General features: G+C 51.7%; 1 pseudogene; it reads right to left on the reverse strand.

Moving 5' to 3' along the window:
* Positions 1-7396: 7396 nt before the first annotated feature.
* Positions 7397-9886, reverse strand: LOC115603065 (annotated as a pseudogene).
* Between the last annotated feature and the right edge of the window lie 12760 nt (positions 9887-22646).

The raw sequence follows: 22646 nt of genomic DNA on the forward strand, positions 1-22646 counted from the left end.
GCCTGGAGCAGGAAGGGCTCTTGAGGAGCCCAAAGGCTGGGGGTTGTTTTGCTGGGGAGAGGGCATTGGCACTGTAGAGCAGGCAGGGGAGGTGGGAGAGCTTGGAGGGAGCTGGGCTGGTTCTGGGAAGTACCTGGGAGAGAACAACATCAGTGTCTATGTTGTACTGCATGACCATACAGGGTGAGGGCTCACACCAGGGCATTGTGGTGCAGAGCCAGGGCTTGTGGAAGGGGTCACAGACATGGAAGTGCAGGACAGAGGAGGCTGGTCTGAGCCCTTGGTGTCAGGAGCAGACCAGGAAGGTGTCCCAGGGCAGTTGTCACCCCCAAGACTCTCTCGATGGCTAGTTCCAGCTCTGGCTCCTGCGCAAGGTTTACGGTGAGTTTCGCCATAGGGCAATATCCACCCTACTTCTGGGCTCAGTCTTTAAACCTGCATTTTAACCACAACAACGCTGTTGCTCTAAGAGTTAATGAGCCCCCAGTGACACCACAAGCATCAGCACAATCCAGGTGCCTGCTCCTGGCCTGTCAGTCACCTGCGCAGCCACCCATGGCACCAGTAACACCTGCATAAGGCAGGGTCTGCTCCTGCCCCATCAACTGCTCAGGCATCTCTGACACCAGCAGCTCCTGTGCACACAGAAGGCTCCTGCTTTGCCCCCAGCACCTCTGCAGGCAGAGCTGAGCTTCAGGCACATGAACAAGCCCAGTTCATGTGAGCCTTCTCCTCACCTATCCCCTGCTCCTCCAGCTGGGATGTCACCAGCACTGGTACAAACCAGGGTCCTGCTCCTGCCCTATAGCTGCACAGCGAACAGTGGCATCGTGAGCCCCTTCACCAGCCAGCCATTCATTTCCAACCAGCTCCTGAGCTACCAGTGACAGCACCAGCAGATGCATGAGCCAGGGGCTGCTCCTGCCCCATCAACTGCTCAAGCACCCCTGAAACCATCAGCACCTGCACTTCAGCTGCGTGGTGCTGAGTTACGCTGGGTCAAACCACGACCTGGTGTCATGACTGGTCCCTGCATTCCTGCCCACACCCCGCGTGGTCCCTCCGTGGTTCAGAGTCTTCACAAAGAAAGACAGAGGACACAGATCTGATTTTTCTCCCGGAAAAAGCAGCGGGTCATAGTAGTAGGGGACTCTACTTTGAAAGGCACAGAGGCATCCATCTGCCGGCCTGATCCAGTCTTGAGGGAGGTGTGTTGCCTGTCGGGGGTTCGGGTCAGGGATGTTGCTGAGAGGCTTCCTGCTCTAGGAAGTCCTGATGACTATTACCCCCTTCTAGTGGTCCATGTGGGTGCTAGAGATATAGATAGCAGTAGCCTGGAGAACATTAAGAAGGACTACAGAGCCCTGGGAGAGGTGGTTAGGGGCTCTGGAGCTCAGATAGTTTTTTCATTGATTCTCCAGGGCAAAGGGGAGGACCTTAAAAAAGCTAGGCGCGTTTGGCAGGTTAATAAATGGTTAGAATGGTGGTGCCATAGTCAGGGGTTTGGCTATTTGGAACATGGGGCTCAATTTGGGAGGCCAGGTCTACTGGAGGCTGGTGGAGCTGGTCTGACAGAGAAGGGGAAGAGCTGTTTTGGTAGGAGGCTTGCCAGGCTGGTCAAGAAAGCTTTAAACTAAACGTGTTGAGGGAGGGGAGCATTGATCCATCCCAACACTCCCGGTTAGTTGCCAGCACCTGTAATAAGTGCTTGGAGCGATGTAGAGATGTTCCAGCCGCCCCAGCCATTGAGTCGGCTGCATTTGGAGCTCGGCTAAGGTGCCTCTATACAAACGCCCGTAGTATGGGGAACAAGCAAGAGGAATTAGAGATGTGTGCAAGGCTACGGGGATATGATGTCATTGATATCACAGAAACATGGTGGGATGGCTCCTACCACTGGAGTGTTGGAATGGAAGGTTACAGGCTGTTTAGAAAAGACAGGCCAGGCAGACGGGGAGGGGGTGCTGCTATTTATGTCAGTGATAGGCTGGAGAGTATGGAACTCTGTCTGGGGGTGGGTGACGAGTTAACAGAGTGTTTGTGGGTCGGAATCAAAGGGAGAACAGCAATGGGGGACATTACGGTGGGGATCTGTTACAGGCCGCCTGATCAAGAGGACTCTGTGGATGAAGCACTCTACAGACAGATAGGAGCAGCCTCACGCTCGCAGGCCCTTGTCCTCATGGGGGACTTCAACCATCCTGACATCTGTTGGAGGGACGGTATGGCCGAGCACAAGCAATCCAGGAGGTTCCTCGATTGTGTGGAAGACAACTTCCTCTTTCAAGCAGTAGAGGAGCCAACAAGGAGAGGTGCCATGCTGGACCTCGTGCTCATCAACAGGGAGTGACTGGTTGGAAATGTGATGTTCCGGGGCAGCCTTGGCTGTAGTGATCATGAGATGGTTGAGTTTGAGATCCTCAGGACGGTGAGAAGAGCGTGCAGCAAGCTCACTGCCCTGGACTTCAAGAAAGCAGACTTTGGCCTCTTCAGGATCCTCCTTAGTAAGGTTTTATGGGATATAGTCCTAGAGGGCAGGGGGGCCCAAGACTGCTGGTTGATATTCAAGGATCACCTGCTACGTGCTCAAGAGTGTTGCATCCCAACTAGAAGAAAGTGAAGCAGGAGGGACAGGAGACCTCCATGGATGGACAAGGAGCTGCTGAGGAAACTTAGAGGGAGAAAAGAAGCTTATAGAAGGTGGAAGCAAGGACAGGCGGCCTGGGAAGAATATAGGAGCATTGTGCAGGAAGCTAAGGCCCAGGTTAGGAAAGCTAAGGCCCAGCTAGAATTAAGTTTGGCAAGGGATGTGAAAGATAACAGGAAAGGATTCCATAGATACGTAGCAAATAAAAGACAGACTAGGGACAATGTGGGCCCCCTGCGGAAGCTATTGGGAGAACTGGCTACCATGGATTTGGAGAAGGCTGAGGTTCTTAATGACTTCTTTGCCTCAGTCTTCACCAGCAAATGCTCTGACCACACCACAAAAGTCTTGGAAAGCAGATGCAGGGACTGTGAAAATGAAGACCTTAGGCCCACTGTAAGAGAGGATCAGGTTCGAGACCATCTTAACAATCTGAACGTGCACAAGTCCATGGGACCTGATGAAATCCATCCACGGGTCCTGAAGGAGCTGGCGAATGAAGTTGCTAAACCACTGTCCATCATATTTGAAAAATTGTGGCAGTCAGGTGAAGTTCCTGATGACTGGGAGAAGGGTAATATAACCCCCATTTTGAAAAAGGGGAAGGTGGAAGATCCGGGGAACTACAGACCAGTCAGTCTCACCTCTGTGCCTGGCAAAATCTTGGAACAGTTTCTCCTGGAAAACATGCTAAGGCACATGAAAAACAACGAGGTGGTTGGTGGCAGCCAACGTGGCTTCACTCAGGCGAAATCCTGCCTGACCAATTTGGTGGCCTTCTATGATGGAGCCACGGAACAGATGGACAGCGGCAGAGCAGTTGACGTCATCCTCCTGGACTTGTGCAAAGCGTTCGACACTGTCCTGCATGACATCCTTGTCTCTAAATTGGAGAGACATCAATTTGATAGATGGACCACTCGGTGGATCAAAAACTGGCTCGATGGCCGCATGCAAAGAGTTGTGGTAAATGGCTCGATGTCCAGTTGGAAACCTGTAACGAGTGGTGTCCCTCAGGGATCGGTGTTGGGACCGGTCCTGTTCAACATCTTTGTCGGCAACATGGACAGTGGGATTGAGTGCACCCTCAGCAAGTTTGCTGATAACACCAAGCTGTGTGGTTCAGTTGATATGCTGGAGGGAAGGGATGCCATCCAGAGGGACCTTGACACGCTTGTGAGGTGGGCCGATGCCAACCTTATGAAGTTTAACCAAGCCAAGTGTAAGGTCCTACACCTGGGTTGGGGCAATCCCAGGCACAGCTACAGGTTGGGCAGAGAAGAGATTCAGAGCAGCCCTGCAGAGAAGGACTTGGGGGTGTTGGTTGACAAGAAGCTTAACATGAGCCGGCAGTGTGCGCTTGCAGCCCAGAAAGCCAACTGTATCCTGGGCTGCACCAAAAGAAGCGTGACCAGCAGGTCAAAGGAGGTGATCCTGCCCCTCTACTCTGCTCTTATGAGACCTCACTTGGAGTACTGGTACAGTTCTGGTGTTCTCAACATAAAAAGGACATGGAGCTGTTGGAGCAAGTCCAGAGGAGGGCCACGAGGATGATGAGGGCGTTGGAGCACCTCCCGTATGAAGACAGGCTGAGAGAGTTGGGGCTGTTCAGCCTGGAGAAGAGAAGGCTGCGTGGAGACCTCATAGCAGCCTTCCAGTATCTGAAGGGGGTCTACAAGGATGCTGGGGAGGGACTCTTCCTCAGGGACTGGAGTGGTAGGACAAGGGGTAATGGCTTCAAACTTAAACAGGGGAAGTTTAGAAAAGATATAAAGAGGAAGTTCTTTACAGTGAGGGTGGTGAAGCACTGGAATGGGTTGCCCAGGGAGGTTGTGGATGCTCCATCCCTGGCGGTGTTCAAGGCCAGGTTGGACAGAGCCTTGGGCGACATGGCTTAGGGTGAGGTGTCCCTGCCCATGGCAGGGGGGTTGGAACCAGATGATCTTAAGGTCCTTTCCAACCCTTACTATTCTATGATTCTATGATTCTATGATTCATCATTAAGTGTCCAGCTGAAACTTCTGCAATGAGTTGTGCAAGTCATGAGGAATTAAGGAAAATTCCAGGCAGAGGCATGGGTCCTCAGAGCTTTCTATGTTTAAAGAAGCCCCAGGGCCTTTGAGGTGCTGAGTCCATACACCTCAGCTACCAAGAGGAGACTCAAGAGCCCTCTCAGGAAGTCAAACTCAGAAGCAATTCCCAAGTCCCTTGAAGCATCCCTGGGCCCCACTGAGGCCATTCCTGACAAAGCCTCCCAGAGGACTCATTAGAGCAGAGCACTGGAGGCCATGATCACGGGCAGGCAAAGGCAAAGTGCAGCAACTCTGATGCAGAGAACACCCCTGGTTTGTTTGATGAAGGAGGATGGCCAAGCCCTGACCCCCAGCCCCTGGCTCAGGCTCTTCCTGGGGATGTGAGGAGTGTGATGCCAAGTGAAGGACAATGGGATGACACCTTCTGGCCTCCCTGGGGGGTTCAAGGGGACAATGATGCCCCATGGCCTTGATGATGATGTGTCTTCTCTTAGGCCTACGTGGCAGGGACATCAGCCATACCCAACGGACAAAGACCTGGATTCTGTCAGGGACATTCAGCCTTGCCAGAGCCCTTGGGTATTGCACCACAGCCCGTCCTGCACTGTCCCACGCCTGTGCCTGTTTCCCTGCAGGCTGCAGGCACCCAGTGCACTTCCCCACCTTCTTCTCACCCCAGTATGTCTCTGCCTGTCATGGTGTCTCTCCATCCTTGCCATGTTACTTTGTTACTTGCCTTGTTACATTCTTGCCATGTTACTTTTTGTTACTTTAAACACAAATCCTGAAAATCCCTCATTTGGATCATGGAAAAACACACATAGTTGATGCAAAGTGTTTCAGGTGATGAGGACCTGCTCATCCTTTTAAGCACGTGTGAAATGTCTCAGGCTCTCAGGCAGCGCTCCGCTGTCTGACCATACGTACCCAGTGCTACCTCCAGAGGCCCCCGTGTCTCTGGAGGCCACCCCTGGGGCTGGCGGCTCTCACACAGGAGCTGCTGCAGAGCAGAGCCCCTGGGGAGCTGCAGCTGGAGCCTGGGCAGAGGGTCCCAGGGCACCTCCGCTGGCACCACGCACCCGTGTCCCTATAACTGGCATCCCACCCAGCTTCTGAGCACTTGCCTTTGCAAACAAGGCAGCACACAAAATCCCCCAGAGACCCCATCACATCTGTGTTCTCTGTCTTTCTCTGTGAAGATTTGGAAAAATCTGTATTTATGCATAGCAGAATGTACAGAAAAATGTCAACTGTGTGCAGGTTCTCAGCAAAACCCATTTCCTATCAGCACTCTCAAGGGAGACTCTTTATTCTGAGGAATGCCTGTATTGATTCTGGCTTTGTCACTCTGTCCCCTGCCCCACTGGGCACTGGGATCAGGGTTCCCTCAGCTGCCCTCCTTGTGCTGAGCACATCCTGAAGATGCCTCCTGGGTGCCCTGCCCATGCGTGCCCATTTCCAGCCACTCTGAAGCTTTGGCTTGTCTGCTCAGTCCCTGCGTCCACAGGCTGGGTGTCTGTGTGCCTCCTGGGCAGCCTGTTCCCCTCCAGCCTCCCTGCACTTCCCGCTGTGTTGGACCTCCCAGGGCAGGGGGTCCCTGCTCATCCATGCTCTTGCCAGGCTCTGCTCAACTCCCTGCACATCACACTGGCTTCTTCCTGGGCTTGGAGGATGTTGTCCCTGAAGATCCAAGAGGCACCCACAGCCCCTTCTACCTCCAGAACAGTCCAGGCAGACTCTCAGCAACCTGAAATCAGCTCTCCTGCTGTCCTGCAATGTCGTTCTGCTACTTGTCCTTCTTCTCCAGCAGCTCATGGTCATTGCAGCCATGGCTGCCCTCTTACCATCCCCAGCCAGACCCACCTTGTCTGTCAGTAAGGGACCAGCCCTGGTCAGCTCATCCATTTCTGTGTCAAAATGCTCTTCCACACACTGCAGGAATCCCCTGGGTTGCTGGTGCCCTGCCCTGCTGCCCCCCAGCAGGTTGTGGAGTGGTTCCACTGGCCATGTAATGGAGGCCCCGTGGCCATGAGGCTTCCTCCAAGGCAAGGCTCTGCGCACGCTCAACCAGAGCTCACCTCCAGCTCCTCACCTGCCTGCTGCCTTCCTGAGGAGCCCTGGCCATCCGTGGCTGCCCTCCCACCACTCCTGCTGTCCCACCAGGGCTCTGCAGGCCCTGTGTGAGAGCACAGGTCTACCTGCCCAGCAGCACTGGACTGGCAGAGCTGTGGAGGGGAAAGGCAGGGAAAGGGGACGTGTCTGGGAGGGTTGCTGGGAGGTTTCTGCTGCTGGAAAAGGACGATGCAAAGAGAGGATTCATAATCGGGAGGTGAGGTTGGAAATCACTTCTTTTGACACAACCCAACTGCTGGTGCTGAGGAAGGCCCAGTGATGTTCCTGGAGTGTTGGGAAACCCACCCAGCAGTGCTGAGAGCTTGGGAGAGGGGAGATGCAGAGGACAGTGAGGATGACGTGGCTGGGGGGTGGATTGTGATGCCATTTTCACCTTGGGGCCCAGTACATGCCCTGGGAAACTATGGGATGTGGCATGAGAAATTGTGGGAAGGGGCAGAGAAGAGTGTGAGAAGGGACCAGGAGTATGGGCAGCACTGTGTGTCCCGGATGGGTCTCTCAGGCAGCTGCAGATGTGAGAAGTGGCCAAACTCCCAGAGGGCAGCACTGGGGACATTCTGGGCAGCCAAGTCCTGCAGGGCCATCAGCGCCTTGGGAAGCCATCAGTGATGCCACTGAAGGCCCAGAGGACCCAGGCAATGGTATCCAAACTTTCACATGGGAGTACAAATGGAGAAAGGCTGAGGCCATTGGAGAAAAAGTTACTGCTGAGGGTTATGAACTGGGGAGAAGACTTGGGCAGAGCAAGGGAAGGGTAAAGGTGGATCATGGGAGAAGCAGCCTGTGGAAGAAGAGGGAGGAGGGAGCTGCAAGGGGCCAGCTTCCTGTGGGGAGGTGGATGGTCAAACCCCGTGCCAGGTCACTGTGCTCTGTCCTGCTGTTATACCGATTTCAGTGCAGGCAGAGTTAAAACACGTTCACAGTGACTGGTATGGGGCTGTGTTCTAGACTGGTGATGAAAACTGCTGATATCACAGCAGTGATTTAGTCACTGCTGAGCAGGGCTTGTACAACATTGAGACTTTTTCTGCTTCTCACTCTGCCCAGCTGGGACAGCTGACCCTGACTGACCAAAGGCTCTCCCACACCACAGGGCATTGTGCTCAGTATTAAACACTTCAGGAAGAAGGAAGAAAGGAGGAAGGTTCAGAAGGATGGCATTTGCCTTCCTAAGTCACCATTACACGTGATAGAGCCCCGCTGTCTGGAGAAGGCTGAATATCTGCATGCCTGTGTGAAGCACTGATGATTTCCTTATTTTGGCTTGTTGCATGTCGGGATGTTGCTTTACCAATTAAACTGTCTTTACCTCAACTCATGAGTTGTCTCCCTTTGCCATTCACAATGCTCCCTCCTATCCTGCTGGTGAGGAGCGAGTGAGCAGCTCTGTGGTGTTTCGCTGCCCACTGGGTTAAACTGGGACACTGATCAAACTCTGCTCCTGGCTCTTTGCTGTGTGGGCAGTTTCACGCGTGTGTGTGTGTTTGGGTCGAATGCATGTAGGTGCTTTGCTGGTCCATTCTATGTGGGGCAAGCAAGGAGGAGGAGGAGGGCACCAGGACCTGGAGAGGTCCAAGGCTGGAACAGCCGAGTGGGTATCTCTGAGTTTGTGCAGACCCATAGCCCAGGCCCACACTGGAGGGACCTCACGGGGTGTGAGCAGGAATGCAGAGACAGGTCATGGCACTGGGTTGTGGTTTAACCCAGAAGTAACTCAGCACCACGCAGCTTAAGTGCAAGTACTGATGGTGTCAGAGGTGCTGAGAAGGTGGCAGGGCAGGAGCAGACCCTGCCTTATGCAGGTGTCGGTGTCATGGGTGGCTGCACAGGGGACAGGCCAGGAGCAGGCACCTGGATTGTGCTGATGCTTATGGTGTCACTGGGGGCTCATTAACTCTTAGAGCAAGAGTGTTGTTGTGGTTAAAATGCACGTTTAAAGACTAAGCCCAGCAGTGGGGTGGATATTGCCATCCCATCTCCCCATGCCAGCACAAAAGCCCTGGCCCATGGGGTTTTTAAGAGTTCTTATTGCTCCAGGCACAGAACAGCCATCCTAGAGCTGGAGCAGTCAGAAAGCTGATTTCATTCTCCCTTCATTTCTGCTATGCTGAGGATGGATCTCAGAGAACAAAGTTGCTGCAGGATCATTTATTTTGCTCAAGCACAATGAGAGGTCCCCATTGACACAAAGTCTGTGTGTTATACAAAAGGGGCAGATACTGAAGTAGGAGGGGATGAATATTGACATACCTTTGAAGACAACAACATCACAAGTAGAAGAGAGAAACAAATGTAAAGCAGGAAAACCAGATGTGGAGTGTCATCACCTACACTGGGAGCCCTTTGCAGAGGAAAGCAGGCAGCGTATGGCTGCTGAAACACATCCACTCACCAGCTTCCTGACAGCATCCCTGAGCTCCTGGTTCCTCAGGCTGTAGATGAGGGGGTTCACTGCTGGAGGCACCACTGAGTACAGCACTGCCATAACGAGATCTAGGGATGGGGAGGAGATGGAGGGGGGTTTCAGGTAGGTAAATGCTGCAGTGCTGATAAACAGGGAGACCACAATTAGGTGAGGGAGGCATGTGGAAAAGGCTTTGTGACATCCCTGCTCAGAGGGGATCCTCAGCACGGCCCTGAAGATCTGCACATAGGACCCCACAATGAAAAAAAACAGCCAAGTGATAAACAGGTACCAACCACGAGAAGCCCAGCTTTTCTGAGGTAGGAATGTGAGCAGGAGAGCTTGAGGATCTGGGGGAGTTCACAGAAGAACTGCTCCACAGCATTGCCTCGGCAGAGGGGTAGTGAAAATGTATTGGCTGTGTGCAGCAGAGCAGTGAGAAACCCAGTGCCCCAGGCAGCTGCTGCCATGTGGACACAAGCTCTGCTGCCCAGGAGGGTCCCGTAGTGCAGGGGCTTGCAGATGGCCACATAGCGGTCGTAGGACATGATGGTGAGAAGGTAATACTCTGCTATGACAAAAAAGACAAAGAAAAAGACCTGTACAGCACACCCTGTGTAGGAGATGGCCCTGGTGTTCCAGAGGGAATTGGCCATGGATTTGGGCACAGTGGTGGAGATGGTGCCCAGGTCCAGGAGGGAGAGGTTGAGCAGGAAGAAGTACATGGGGGTGTGGAGGCGCTGGTCGCAGGCTGTGCTGGTGATGATGAGGCCGTTGCCCAGGAGCGCAGCCAGGGAGATGCCCAGGAAGAGCCAGAAGTGCCAGAGCTGCAGCTCCCGCGTGTCTGCGAATGGCAGGAGGAGGAAGTGGGTGACGGAGCTGCTGTTGGACATCTGCTGCCTCTGGGCATGGGGCATTGTCATAGGAGAAAAAGGCAGTGACAGGTTAGGAGAGACTTCTCAGGATAAAACCAGTCAATTTCTCATGAGATTTCCACCACACCCCACCCCCCAAAGTTAAAATGCTTTTTCCTGTTTCTGGTGCTGGTGGCTGAGTGTGCTGGGAGAAGCACTGTGGCTCCAAGCAGTCAGCTCTGAGCTGCTGTAGAGGGTTCACGAAGCTGCTCTGTGAAAGCTCCAATGCATCCAATGAGGGATGTCAGATATAACAGAGGTTCAGTGTCTGCACTCACAACTAGGAAGATTGCGGCTGCAGAGAAGAGCCTCGCCGTGACTTTATCAGGATTTTCTCAGGAATTTCTCATCTGACAAGTGCTATTTTTAGGTGTAGATATTGTAATTTTTGTGACTGAACGTGCTGTCAGTATTAGGACAGGAGAGATGAAAGGGCCCAGCAGCCTCTGGTTTAGTGCATAGTCTGGAGAGCTGCAGAGTCCATCAGTCTAGTTCTCAGCTGCTCTCCACTTGCCCCTGTGATGCCCCAAGTACTACTGCACACACAGGTAACTCTGAAATAAAAAACAGAGCAAAGACAAAGAATGAGATAAAGAACAACTGGACTCTGGTGCCAGCCAGAGAGCCCTGCTTTTTCAGGGGGCAGAACTTCTCTCTCCCAGTCCAGAGGCGCAGCTGTGATACACAGAGCAGGACACGGCCCTTGACAGCAGAAGCAAAGGGCTCTGAGTGCAGAGTGCTGACCCCCAAGGGAAGGCTCCGCACTCGCGAGGACCCTGCGGGAGAGCTGTGTCTGTCTGGGGGCAGGTCGCAAGCCCAGCAGGACAGGCAGAGCAGACAGGCAGGGAACTGCAGAGGAGATGTTCTAGAGAGACAGTCAGCTCCTTGCCCAGCAGAGCATGGCCAGCAGCCACCTCCAGTGCCAGACACCAAGAGAGCTGCCTGAACGCACCCTCCCCAGGCCTGGGCTGCACTTTCCCCCCACTCCCTGCCCATGGCTCTGCTGCCTGGAGCTGTCCCTGCCAGGAGCTGCTGCTCTGTGCCCAGCTCTGCTCCCTTTCAGTGCTCCCAGAGCCCATCCCATGGGCTGTGTGCTCAGCTCTGCCCTGCACACCCCTCCCGGCAGCAGGGCTCTGCCCAGGGGCATCTCTGCCTGTGCAGGGGCTCAGGAGCAGCTCAGACAAGTCCTCACAAGACTCTTGGTGCCTTCTCCAAAGCAGAGAATTAAATTCCCAGCTCCCACTGCCAAACCGGACACTCAAGAGAGAAAAACATCAAAGCTCAGAATCCTTCATTCTAAGGCAAAAGCTGCCTCAGTGTCTTTCAGAAGGACCCTCTGCAAATGTGCTCAGATGGACTGGAGATTGGAGCAGCCCTGACTCTCCCAGAACTTCCCTTCCCTGCCTGGGGTTGCTCCTCCACACCTGAGCTTCTCCCCCAGGGCGGTGGGGAGCTCCCAGGCAGGCTGAGTGCTGACCCTGGCAGGCAGCAGAGTCCCTGCCCCGGCACACAGCCCCTGGGGTGCAGGGACCCTGCTCGCAAGGACAGCGCTGGGCACCCCTGGCTGCACACCTACATTCACACCCTGCTGCCAACCCGGGGACAAGGGACCTGTTTTGTCCTGTCCCTTGAATTGGTGCAGAGGGGACAGACCCTGCTCTGAAGGACATCCTCTGGTTCCTCGACAGAAAAACCTGGAGTGAAAACCCTTAAAGGTCCCATCAGCCATGGAGTGCACCAGCTCTACAAGATCCCTCCTGGATACTCATCTTAATTTCCCTGCTGCCAGAGACTTTCTGTGACCACAGCTGTGAAGATTTCTCTGTGAACAAGCTCAGCTCTGTCCATCCACTTCGGACTGCCTTTAACCTGTCTCTGACGGCTTCTCTCGCCTCGGTGCCTGCAGGCAGTGCCCCAGCCCTGCTCCTGGCCAGAGGTGTCTCTCTGCAGCGCTGCCCGCTTGCAAGCATCTCTCTGCATCCCAGGAGCCCAGCCCAGCTCAGCAGCAGAGGCCTAGCCAAAGGTGGCACTGCCTCTGCCCCTCTGGGGCTCCCTGGGGCTCCCTGGGACTCCAGGGGAACACAATGAGAAACAGCTTGAAGCAAGCACTGATGTTCCCTCCCTCAGCTAGGAGACACACTGCCTTCCTGCAGTCTCATTTCTCTGTTGAGAGACACAGTTTGGTCTGAACATCAGCTTTTCTCAGAACTGTAGAATCATTTAGTTTGGAAAAGAGCCTTGAGTACATCGAGTCCAACCATTAACTGTCAAGTCCACCACTGAGCCATGTCCACAAATGCCAGATCTACATGTCTTTTAAATACCTCCAGGCATGGTGTCCCAAACACCTCTGTCGGCAGCCTGTTTCTTATCCCATCATTAGACAGGACAGGCAGGGATTTCCTTTATTCCTGCTGGTGGAAGGGATTCAGCCTGTTTAGTTACGGCATCTCCTCCTGGGACTGTAGCCCTGGGGCTGGAAGGGGACTCAGCTCCCTCCCAGGCTCACCACAAACCCACAGGAGGTGGGATTCCTCCTGCCTCTGGTCAGGTCTTCATTAAAAAGGCACTTACATGTGAGCTCCTTGTCTCAGCTCTCATGGTCATTAACAGTGATGAGGGATGGGAGCGAGGTGTCCAGAAACAAATCTCTGGTGACATTTGGCATTACAGGGCTGGTCAAAGTTACATGCAGGTAATAGATATGTGCAGGCTGATATAGAGACAAGACACTATCTTTGGGAATATTCTTGTAGCACTCAGAAGCATCAGCCATCGGTTGCTATCAGTGAGGTAAGGTCTGTCCTTTCTGACACCCATTAGCTGCAGGCATTGAGTGGACTCAATGTACATCACTGCAGGGTCTTTATTCTCTCCCTTGATGAATCATGCAAGGAACAGCCCAAGCATTTTAACTGTGTGCCTGGGTCCATCTGGCCTTCAGAGACAGCATCCTCCAAGCACAGCAATGCGTCATAGCAAAACTCAGTCAAACTCAAATGGGAATTAAAGGGCACCAAGATGAGCTGCTGCTACTTCAGGAACAGTTAAAGAAGAAACAAGATAACACAGCACCACTACTAAGTAAATAAAGAGTACATGCAGGTATCTCCTATCTCCTCTTTGCCTCAGTTCCCACCAGCAAGGTCTCGCAGGCCTTTGTGCTTTGCCAGGGATGGGGCAGCCACAGCTTCTCTGGGCAACATGTGCCAGTATCCCACCACCGTCACAGGGAAGAACTTCTTCCCGACATCTCATCTCATCTCCCCTCTCCGTCAGGTTAAAGCTGTTCCCCCTTGTCCTTTCACTACATACCCTTTAAAAGAATCTCTCTCCAGCTTTCTTGAAGGCATCCTGTTAGGTATTTGAAACAGGATGTTTCAAATTAAAAAAATTTAAACTATGAGAAAACTCACTGTTTAAATCATTGTCTGAATTATCATTTACATCATCTTCAAATCATTGTGAATTCACAGTTGAACTAAAACACAAATATAGCTTAATCACCATTGGATTCCCATGTGATTTTAATTTAGGCACTGATTAATTACCATTGGTCACTGATAAAGCCCTTTCAGTTGTCCCCACAAGGATGACTTCTCTGAACCCTTCCCCTGTGAAGCACAACGAGTCACAGCTCCAAGTCCATTTCCCTTCAGGCGTGCAGCAGCAGATCCAGCAAGTGCCCCCGTTGCCCACTGAAGGCCATGGCAGCTGGAGGAAGCCCAGAACATCCAGGCTGGGTCCAAAGAGAGCTGAAGAGAAGGTTCCCGAGAGAAGGACAGCTCCTGGCACAGGGACTATCCCAGCTCCAGGTCCAGCTTGCACTGGACGCCCTGCCCCTCGTGCCCTCAGCGGTGGGTCACAGCGGGGCCCTTTGTGACCCGCTCTGTGACACTCCCCGGCGTGGTCCCGTCCCTTGCGCTGCCCTTCCCTCCCCCTGCCCACATCCCTCCATCGCGCAGGGGGGCAGAGAGACCCCCCAGCCGCCCCAGGGTGGCCTGGCAGGAGCTGGGGGCTCCCCAGGAGAGCAGCTCTGCGCTGGAGCCAGCCCAGGGCTGCCTGGGGCAGCCACTGCAGAGTGGGGAGTGAGGGCTCCCCCAGGCCTGGGCAGGCTCGGGGCCAGGGACTGCCACCAGCTGGATGCTGCCACTGCTGGATCCCGCTTCCTCCTCACGCTGCCAGCAGGGGCCTGCGCTCTGCCCCTGCAGGGCTGCTGCAGGGTTACCAGAACCTGCCAGCGCCATTGCCCCCTGCCGCAATCCCTGGCAGGCTTCTGCAGGCGTTGCCAGAGCCCTCCCAGGATTTGCCACCTTCTGGAATGCCCCATCTGGTCCCACGGGCTTTACCAGTCCTCTGGGCCCCTGGAACACCTTCAGAAGCCTGCCAGGCATTGCGGAAGGTGGCAGGGCCTGGCGGGATATGGCACAACCTGTGCAGGCTCGCTGGCGTTCCGCAAGACAGCATGGACCCTGGTGTGCCTGCGGAACCTGGATGTGCATTCTAGACAGAGGCAGGAGCCCCGGCGGCCTCCAGCAATAGCTGCATCAGTATGTTGGGGCTGTTGGAAGGTGGCAAAGGCCCTGGTGGTCTCTGGCAATGCCCATGGAAGCACTTCCACCAGCAGTCTTGGAAGGACACCCAACACTGCAGAACGTGGCAGGGCCCTGGCAGTCTGCAGCAACTCAGCAGAAGCCCCTCAAGCATTCTGGATGGAGGCAGGGGCCTTAGCAGGCTCCGGCAAGGCTGCGGAATTCCACCGGGCATTCCAGAATGTGGCAGGTGCTCTGGAACTGTGCTAAAGCCCACAGGAGCCTGTCCGGCATTCTGGAAGGTGGCAAAAGCTGTGGTGGAGCTCGGAAGCCCTCCAGGTATTGCAGGAGGCAGCAGGGCCCGTGGTGACCAGGAAGACCCCTGGGCACTCTGGAAGCCACAGGTGAACGCAGCAAAGGTCCTGGTGGGCTCAGGAAATGCCAGCGGAAACCCACCGGACATTCCACAATGCTGAGCTGCCCTTGGAGCTTCCACCAACACCTGCAGGAGCCGCCCAACAATCTCCACTGATGGTGGCACTGTTGGCTCTGGGAGTACTGGGGCAGGAGAAGGGCCCTGGCTTATGCTGCTCCTTGTGGTCTCCTAGTGGCTGCAGAAGTGACAGCCCAGGAGCAGGCACCTGCATCTCCTGATGCTTGGGATGTCCCTGCTGGCTCCTCAACTCTTGGAGCTGTTTCTGCTGACACAAGTGCTTCACCCTCCTGTTTGTCCACCCACCCAGACTGCAATGGCTTCCCTTGGGTAGAGCAGCATTGAGGGAGACCGTGGCAAGAGCTGTGCTGGAGCTGCAGGAAATCACATCCACTCTTTGCCTTCTCATGCACAACTGCAGGCTCTCAGCTTGGCCAGGCAGGAGTTACCCTTCGTACGGCTTTTAGGTGCCCAGAAATGTCACCACAGAGGACTCTGATGCTGGCACACGCCTCACGAAAGGCAGCTTGTACAGCCTGTGATCCCCTGGGGTGCACTTGGGGCCTTTTTCAAAGGTAAGTGCAACACGTCCTTGTCCTCTCTCTCAAGAGATGTCTGCCAATCCAATGACCTTTCACAAGGGGGATCCCAAAGGAATGCTGATCTTCCCCTGTAACTGCACTGCCACTGTCCTGCCTGTTACAACACTTGCTTCATTCCTCTCATCTGCCATAGATCTTCCCCTGTCCAGGATGCAACGACCAGCTCTGAAGCCCTCTTTTCAGCAGGCTGTCTGGACAAAGGCCCTGTCCATTACTCTCCACTTTTCTCCTCCCCTCACTCTTTGCTCATTCGGAGTCCTCTCCCCTAAGCTGCTGCTTTGAGCTTCAGGCAGGAAAGGCTTACAAGTCTTTCTATGGTCTAATTGTCTCCTTGGACAAGTTTTTAATCATGGGCACAGCTACCTCTTTGTATCTACCAGTGTCTCTAAACCATTTCTCATGAGATTATACCTGTGGAGGAACATGACCCCGTGAGGCGCTGCTTGTACCAGGCACATGGTGCCCGAGTGTATTTTACTGTGTAGGACACTTTGTCCTGCTTTCCTTTGCTTTGCTTGCCCAGAGGAACAATGCTGCTGTGCCCGTGTGCAGGCAGGTCTCTAAGGCAGCCAGGCTGGGAGTTGGTGCACAGGAGCTGCACCATCCAGCCGCCAGCTTCAGTGGAGAAGTGGGATGTGAGGAGAAGTGATGCAAGTCCGAGGTGGACGATGAGAGCAATGTTGGGTGGGGAGGTGAGGAGCGAGGTGTTCAGTGCAGTGCTGGACCTTAAGGGCTGCTTTTCCTGCCTGTCCAGGCCTCTGGAAGAGACACTTGGGATCAATGGCAATGGAATAGAAATTTCTCAACTGAAAAGTAATTAAATAAACCCTTTCAAATAACTTTTTTCAGTAGCTTTTTGTAATCTTCCTCCATTCAGAAATCTCCCCAATTCCCTGGAAGACTTGACAAAAACCACAGGGTCAGACATGGCTCTTCGGGGTTTTAATGAGCCCCGTGGTGTATTTGGGCTGAGACCATGAATCTCAGGTACTGAGAGGAGACTGAAGAAACCTCTCAAGAAGTCCAAGTCAGAAACAAAGCCCCAAGTCCTACCAGCATTAATAAGCCCCACTGAGGGCTGTTACTGACAAAGCCTCCCCAGGGACTCATTAAAGCAAGTAACTGGAGGCTGTGATTACAGGGAGACAAAGGCAAAATGCAGGTGTCTGATGGTGAGAAAATCCTTGATTGGTTTGATGAAGCAGAAAGGCCAAGCGCTGAGCATAGCCCTTGGAGAAGTAGAGCCTGAAATCCTGAGAATGAAAGTTCTCCTCATAGGCCTTGCTGAAAGCGTAACCTTAAATCTTAAACTAACAATAATGTGTGTGCCTTTAACATAGCAGAATAAACCAAACTGTTCATACTTACTATCACCTAGAGAGAAAGGAATGTTTGGTTGATGGGGGAAGCAACATCGCGGGACTGATAACAACTAAGGAGACAGTAAATAAGACCAAGGATGCCAGCCTTCAAGATAGCAGAGTGGTGCCCAGCGTGGAGAGAGACTGGAACAGAACTGGCCATGATTGTCGTGGTTTGAGCCCAGCCGGTAACTCAGAACCACACAGCCGCTCGCTCACTCCCCCCCTTCCTGCCCCCGCTCCCGGAGGGATGGGGAGGAGAATCGGAAGAATGTAACTCCCACGGGTTGAGATAAGAGCAGTCCCGCAACTAAGGTATAATACAAAACCACTACTGCTGCCACCAATGATGATAATGATTAGTGAAATAACAAGGGGAGAGGATACAATTGCTCACCACCCGCTGACCGATACCCAGCCCGACCCGAGCAGTGATCTGGCCCTTCCGGGTGACTCCCCCCAGTTTATATACTGGGCATGACGTGCTGTGGTATGGAATACCCCTTTGGCTAGTTTGGGTCAGGTGTCCTGTCTCTGCTTCCGCCTGGCTCCCCCTCCTCCTTGGCAAAGCATGAGACTGAGAAAGTCCTTGGTTGGAATAAACATTACTTAGCAACAACTGAAAACATCAGTGTTATCAGCGTTGTTCCCAGGCTGAAAGTTAAAAAACACAGCACTGCACCAGCTACTAAGAAGGAGAAAAATGACTGCTATAGCTGAACCCAGGACAATGATAAAGACTCCCTTTACCATTATAGATTTGAATATTTGGAAACAAGTGGCTGGTAATTATGCATCATGTTTTTGAGAGTGTTTACAGGAATATGATTATTTGTACGTCTCGGACCTCAGTAGAGCAACAAATAGCGGCAGGCACATTGGCAGGTACAGTGAATCTTCACGTACCTACCCCCGATCCTAACTGGGACCCTAATCGGGACCAGGACAGGCAGGCTTTGAAACAATATCAGAGGTGGATTTTCTTTGGTATTAGGAATGCGGTCCCCAAGGCAGTGAACTGGTCTAAGCTATATGAAATAAGGCAAGGTATAAATGAATCACCTTCTGGATTCGTGGAAAGATTAAAAGAGGTGATGCATAAATATACTACTATTGATCCTGAATCAGAGGAAGGAAGGAAAGGACCAATATGATTTAGGAAAGATAATCAATGTGGCCTGGGAGACCTATCGCAACCAGAGCCCCATTGCTCTGGTGCAAGTTCCCTGAAATGGTTCAAATGGTGGTGGGAAGGGGTTCGAGTCCCTGATTATTAATATAGAATTTTTAACATAATAATAATTATAATCATTACTATAATACAATATTGTGTATTGTGGGTTATAGTGTGTCAGGTTTCAACTAGGAATCGGTTATTGTATATGTGAGGGGCATAAGATAAGCTCCAGAGCAAAACTGGAATGCTTAGGAAAAATTGTTGGCTGTAGCTCTCACCCAGGAAAGCAGGAAAGGGGGGAGCGGCCCAGGAGGAGACGAAAGAAGGATTACATGGCAAGGTTTGTGAGCAGACTCCACGGGTTGCACTGGAAGAGGGAATGCCCTCAGAATCCAAATAAACACCGGAGATTTAGTGGAATGTCAGGGCAGGCAGAGAAAATTATTACTTTAGATGAAGACTGAGGAGGAGTGGGGGAAGATTCGAAACCCTCCCCAGCAGAACCCCTGGCTACAGTTAGGTTGGGGAATGATAAGATAAAATTGCTTGTAGAAACAAGCTACTTATTCTGTTATAAATACTTGTAAAGGGCAATTAAGCAAACAAACAGCTTCAGTCATTGGTGCCATGGGGTGGGCAGGAACCCGGCCTTTCTTTCAACCTTTAAATTTTAAAAATTGGCAAGCAGATGTTGACCCATCAATTTCTTTGCACGCCCAAGTGCCCCGTTATTGGATAGAGATATACTGAGTAAATTACATGCAGAAATTAGGTTTAAAGAAAGAAAATTCAGATATGTGTTCCTGATGAAAAGGCTGTGGAGGCTCGAGTTTTTATGTTACAGAAACCAGCCACTGAGCCGGATACACCAGAGGAAGTGGAGAATACACCCCGCAAGTATGGGCTGCTGGAGCACCGGGATGATCACGAAATGCAGAAGCAGGAACTATTCATCTGAAACCAAACATCAGACCCGTAAGACAGAAACAATATCCTAGAAAACTGGAAGCAAGAAAAGGACTAGAGCCTCTAATAGAAAATTTTGTCAAATACTTTGGGACAAGAATGGACTGTATTTGTACTTCACATGGTAACAACCGTTCTGGAACAGAAAAGCAGTCATTGGCTTTCCCCAAGCAGGCTGCTAAAATATCAGGCTGTGCTTTTAGAACAAGAGGACGTAGAATTGAAAGTAACTAACCTTTTGAACCCAGCGGTGGTTTTGACAACCGATCCAGAAGCAGGAGAGCTGACTCACAACTGTTTACCGACTATTGAGCAGGTGTATTCCAGTCATACCGACCTGGCAGATACATCCCTGAAGGATGTGGACTACCAACTGTTTGTGGATGGGAGCAGCTTCATGAAAATGGAAACCAGAAAGCAGGATACACTGTGGTAACCAAACATAACAGAGGCTAAAGCCCTGCATCCCCCCCAACACATCAGCACAGAAAGCTGAGCTCATGGTGCTACTGAGACTTCTGGAATTGTCAGAAAGTCAACATTTGCTTTTAAGGCACATCACTTTGACAACACTCCAGTGAATATTGGTGATCACGTTGCTGACAAAGCAGCCGAAGAAGCTGTGGGTGGGGACCTTTCATTAATATTGCCTCATAAGTATCAGTGCTTGGATAAGGAAGTTCCAAGTTATCAAACAGAGGATGGGAAATTACCTAGTCTATTAGGAGCCAAGAAGCATGATGAAGGATGGTGGCTTACACCAAACAGGCAAGTAATAATTGCCCAGCCTCTTATGAGAAGAAAACCACCAGGCAACTCATGGGGGAACAGAATCAATGACTGAGGCTTTAAAGCTCCAAGTTCTGAGTATGCAAATGGCTGGAATTATAAAAGTGTTAGAAAGAAGTGTGAACCTTGTTTAGATGCTAAGAGATCCCTGCCTTGAGCAACAAAGGCAATTGTTCAGGAGACTATTGGCAAGTGGACTTTACAGAATTGCCACAGCATAACAGGCGCAGGTATATATATATATATATATATGGGTACTAACAGATACATTTTCTGGTCGGCCGAAGGCTTTCCCTTGTCACACCAATATGGCTCATGAAGTAGTAAAACATATTTTGAATCAGATAATACCCCCATATGGTGTACCAGCAGGCTTGTCCTTGGACAGAGGTCTGCATTTTGTTCAGAAGTAGTTAGGAAGGTGGGAAAGTGTTTGGGAATGAGGTGGGATCTGCATACCCTATATAGACCTCAGGCTAGTGGGAAAGTGGAACGTAGGAATCAGACGCTCAAGTTACAATTAGTAAAATATGTCAAGAAACTTTTTTAACTTGGTTACAAGCCCTACCAAGTGCTTTGTTAAGGATACAAATACAGCTGGGAACTGATATGGGCGGCTTTACCAACTGCCTTTTGTTCCTGGTGATATGTCTTTGCAGGGAGAACAGGATCTCAGATGATACCTGCTGGCACTGTGTAAAACTCTTAGCTCTGGTAATATCGTGGTAGGACATTACCCAGAGTGTAGCTGGACAATGCAACTCCGGATTAAGGGACCCCAAACTGGTTATTGGAATGCTCCAGAAGGGAAAGGCTGGTCTAGAAAAGCCCTTCCTCCAGGATGGACTGGAAAATGTACGTTGGTTGTTGTACGCCCAGGTGCTATACAGGCATTACAGATTGAGGGATCCAGCCTACCCCAGGTAACACTGCAGAACCATATGGCTCTTGGCACATCCACAGACCAGAGGGGCAGAATATCCACAGATCTGGCAGGTATCTGGAAGCAAACTAAAGTATTCTATCAGGCTGCTAAAGATGATACTAACTGCGGATTTGAAGAATTATGCAGGAACTTACTTCTTGGCTACCAAATTGCATATTGTTAGAAAACTTGTTTGTGATCATTATAATAATAACTTGTGTCTGTATCCTTGCATGTGTCATGATTCAATTTTGTAGTTGGTGGTCACAATAGTGTATTAGAATCAAATTTGGGTAAAGAGTATAGAATGAGACTTACAGGATATATGTATATCCTATAACTCTCAAAGGGGGGAAATGTAGGCTTAAATTTTAAATTAACAATAGTGTGTGTGCCTTTAAAATAGTAGAATAGACCAAACTGTTCTAACTTACTAACACATAGAGAGAAAGGAATGTTTGGCTGATGGGGGAAGGAACATCATGGGACTGATAACAACTAAGGAGACAATAAATAAGACGAAGGATGCCAACCTTCAAGATAGCAGAGTGGTGCCCAGCATGGAGTGAGACTGGAACAGAACAGAAGCAAGGACATACCAGCTGTTAACTTCGCACTAGGACCTTGCAAGTGTGTGCAAGCACTGAGGCCATTCAGTAAACACAGTGAGGAAGACTATCAGCGACCAGCAGAGACCCCTACTCAGCAAGAGAGCGCATGCGTAATTAGGATGCAAATATTATAATTAGTTCCTGGGAAAGCTATGAATATGCATGAGTATGCTAAACATACAGCTGCAGCTGGCAAGTATCGGATGTGCTCACCTTTGTGAAGCTATTTGCGTGTGTGCCCAGCGCTGCAATAAAGAATGCTGCTTTCTGAAACTCCACATTGAGTCTTAGAGAGTTTCTCCGACCAACTTTTACGGTAACATATATATTACCATTATAAATTATACACTCTAATATCAATGCTTTTCAGCCCGGAGAGCCCATGACACCTCACGCCATAGAAACTGGGGGGAGTCAGCCAGAAGGGATGGGTCGCTGCTTGGTTGGGGCTGGGTGTCACTCAGTGCGTGCGGAGCAATTGTATTGGGCATCACTGCTGGCTATTGGTGTTTTCTTTCCCCTTTTGGTTCCATATCTCTCCCCTTGTTGTTTCCATTATTATTAATAACGATAATACTAATAGTGCATTGTACTTGATTTCAGTTCCTGACCTGTTCTCATCTCCACACACGGGTTTTACATTGTTCCCATTCTCCTCCCCATCCCACCCGGGTGCTGAGAGAGCGGCTGCTGGTGCTGAGTTCCCAGCTGGCTTTAAACACTGACCCTGTCCTGGCCCCTTTGCTGTGGCAGCAGGGGCTGGACGTTTGCACTCTTGGAGCTCAGCTCTTTGGATGGGCACGGAGCTGGAAGCAGCATTATTTGGCTGAGGAAGCGCAGCTCCCGAGTGTTGCTGGGGCTGGGGCAGTGCTTGCCAAGGGCAGGGGAGGCCCAGCAACAGCTCCTGTCCTGGCACTGTTGCTGTGGGAGCACAGGGGCTCCCGCGGGCATTGCCGCAGTCAGGATTGCGCAGGGGTGGCCAGAGCCCACCAGCTCCTTCCCGCATTCTGGAATGCCTGGCGGGTGTTTGCAGGCATTGGCTGTACCTGCCAGGGCCTCCTCCTCCTTACACAATGGCCAACGCTCTTCCTAGAGCCTTGCCAGAGCCCCAACGTTCCC

Source organism: Strigops habroptila, unplaced genomic scaffold (assembly GCF_004027225.2).
Source record: "Strigops habroptila isolate Jane unplaced genomic scaffold, bStrHab1.2.pri NW_022045608.1_ctg1, whole genome shotgun sequence".
Classification (NCBI taxonomy): Eukaryota; Metazoa; Chordata; class Aves; order Psittaciformes; family Psittacidae; genus Strigops; species Strigops habroptila.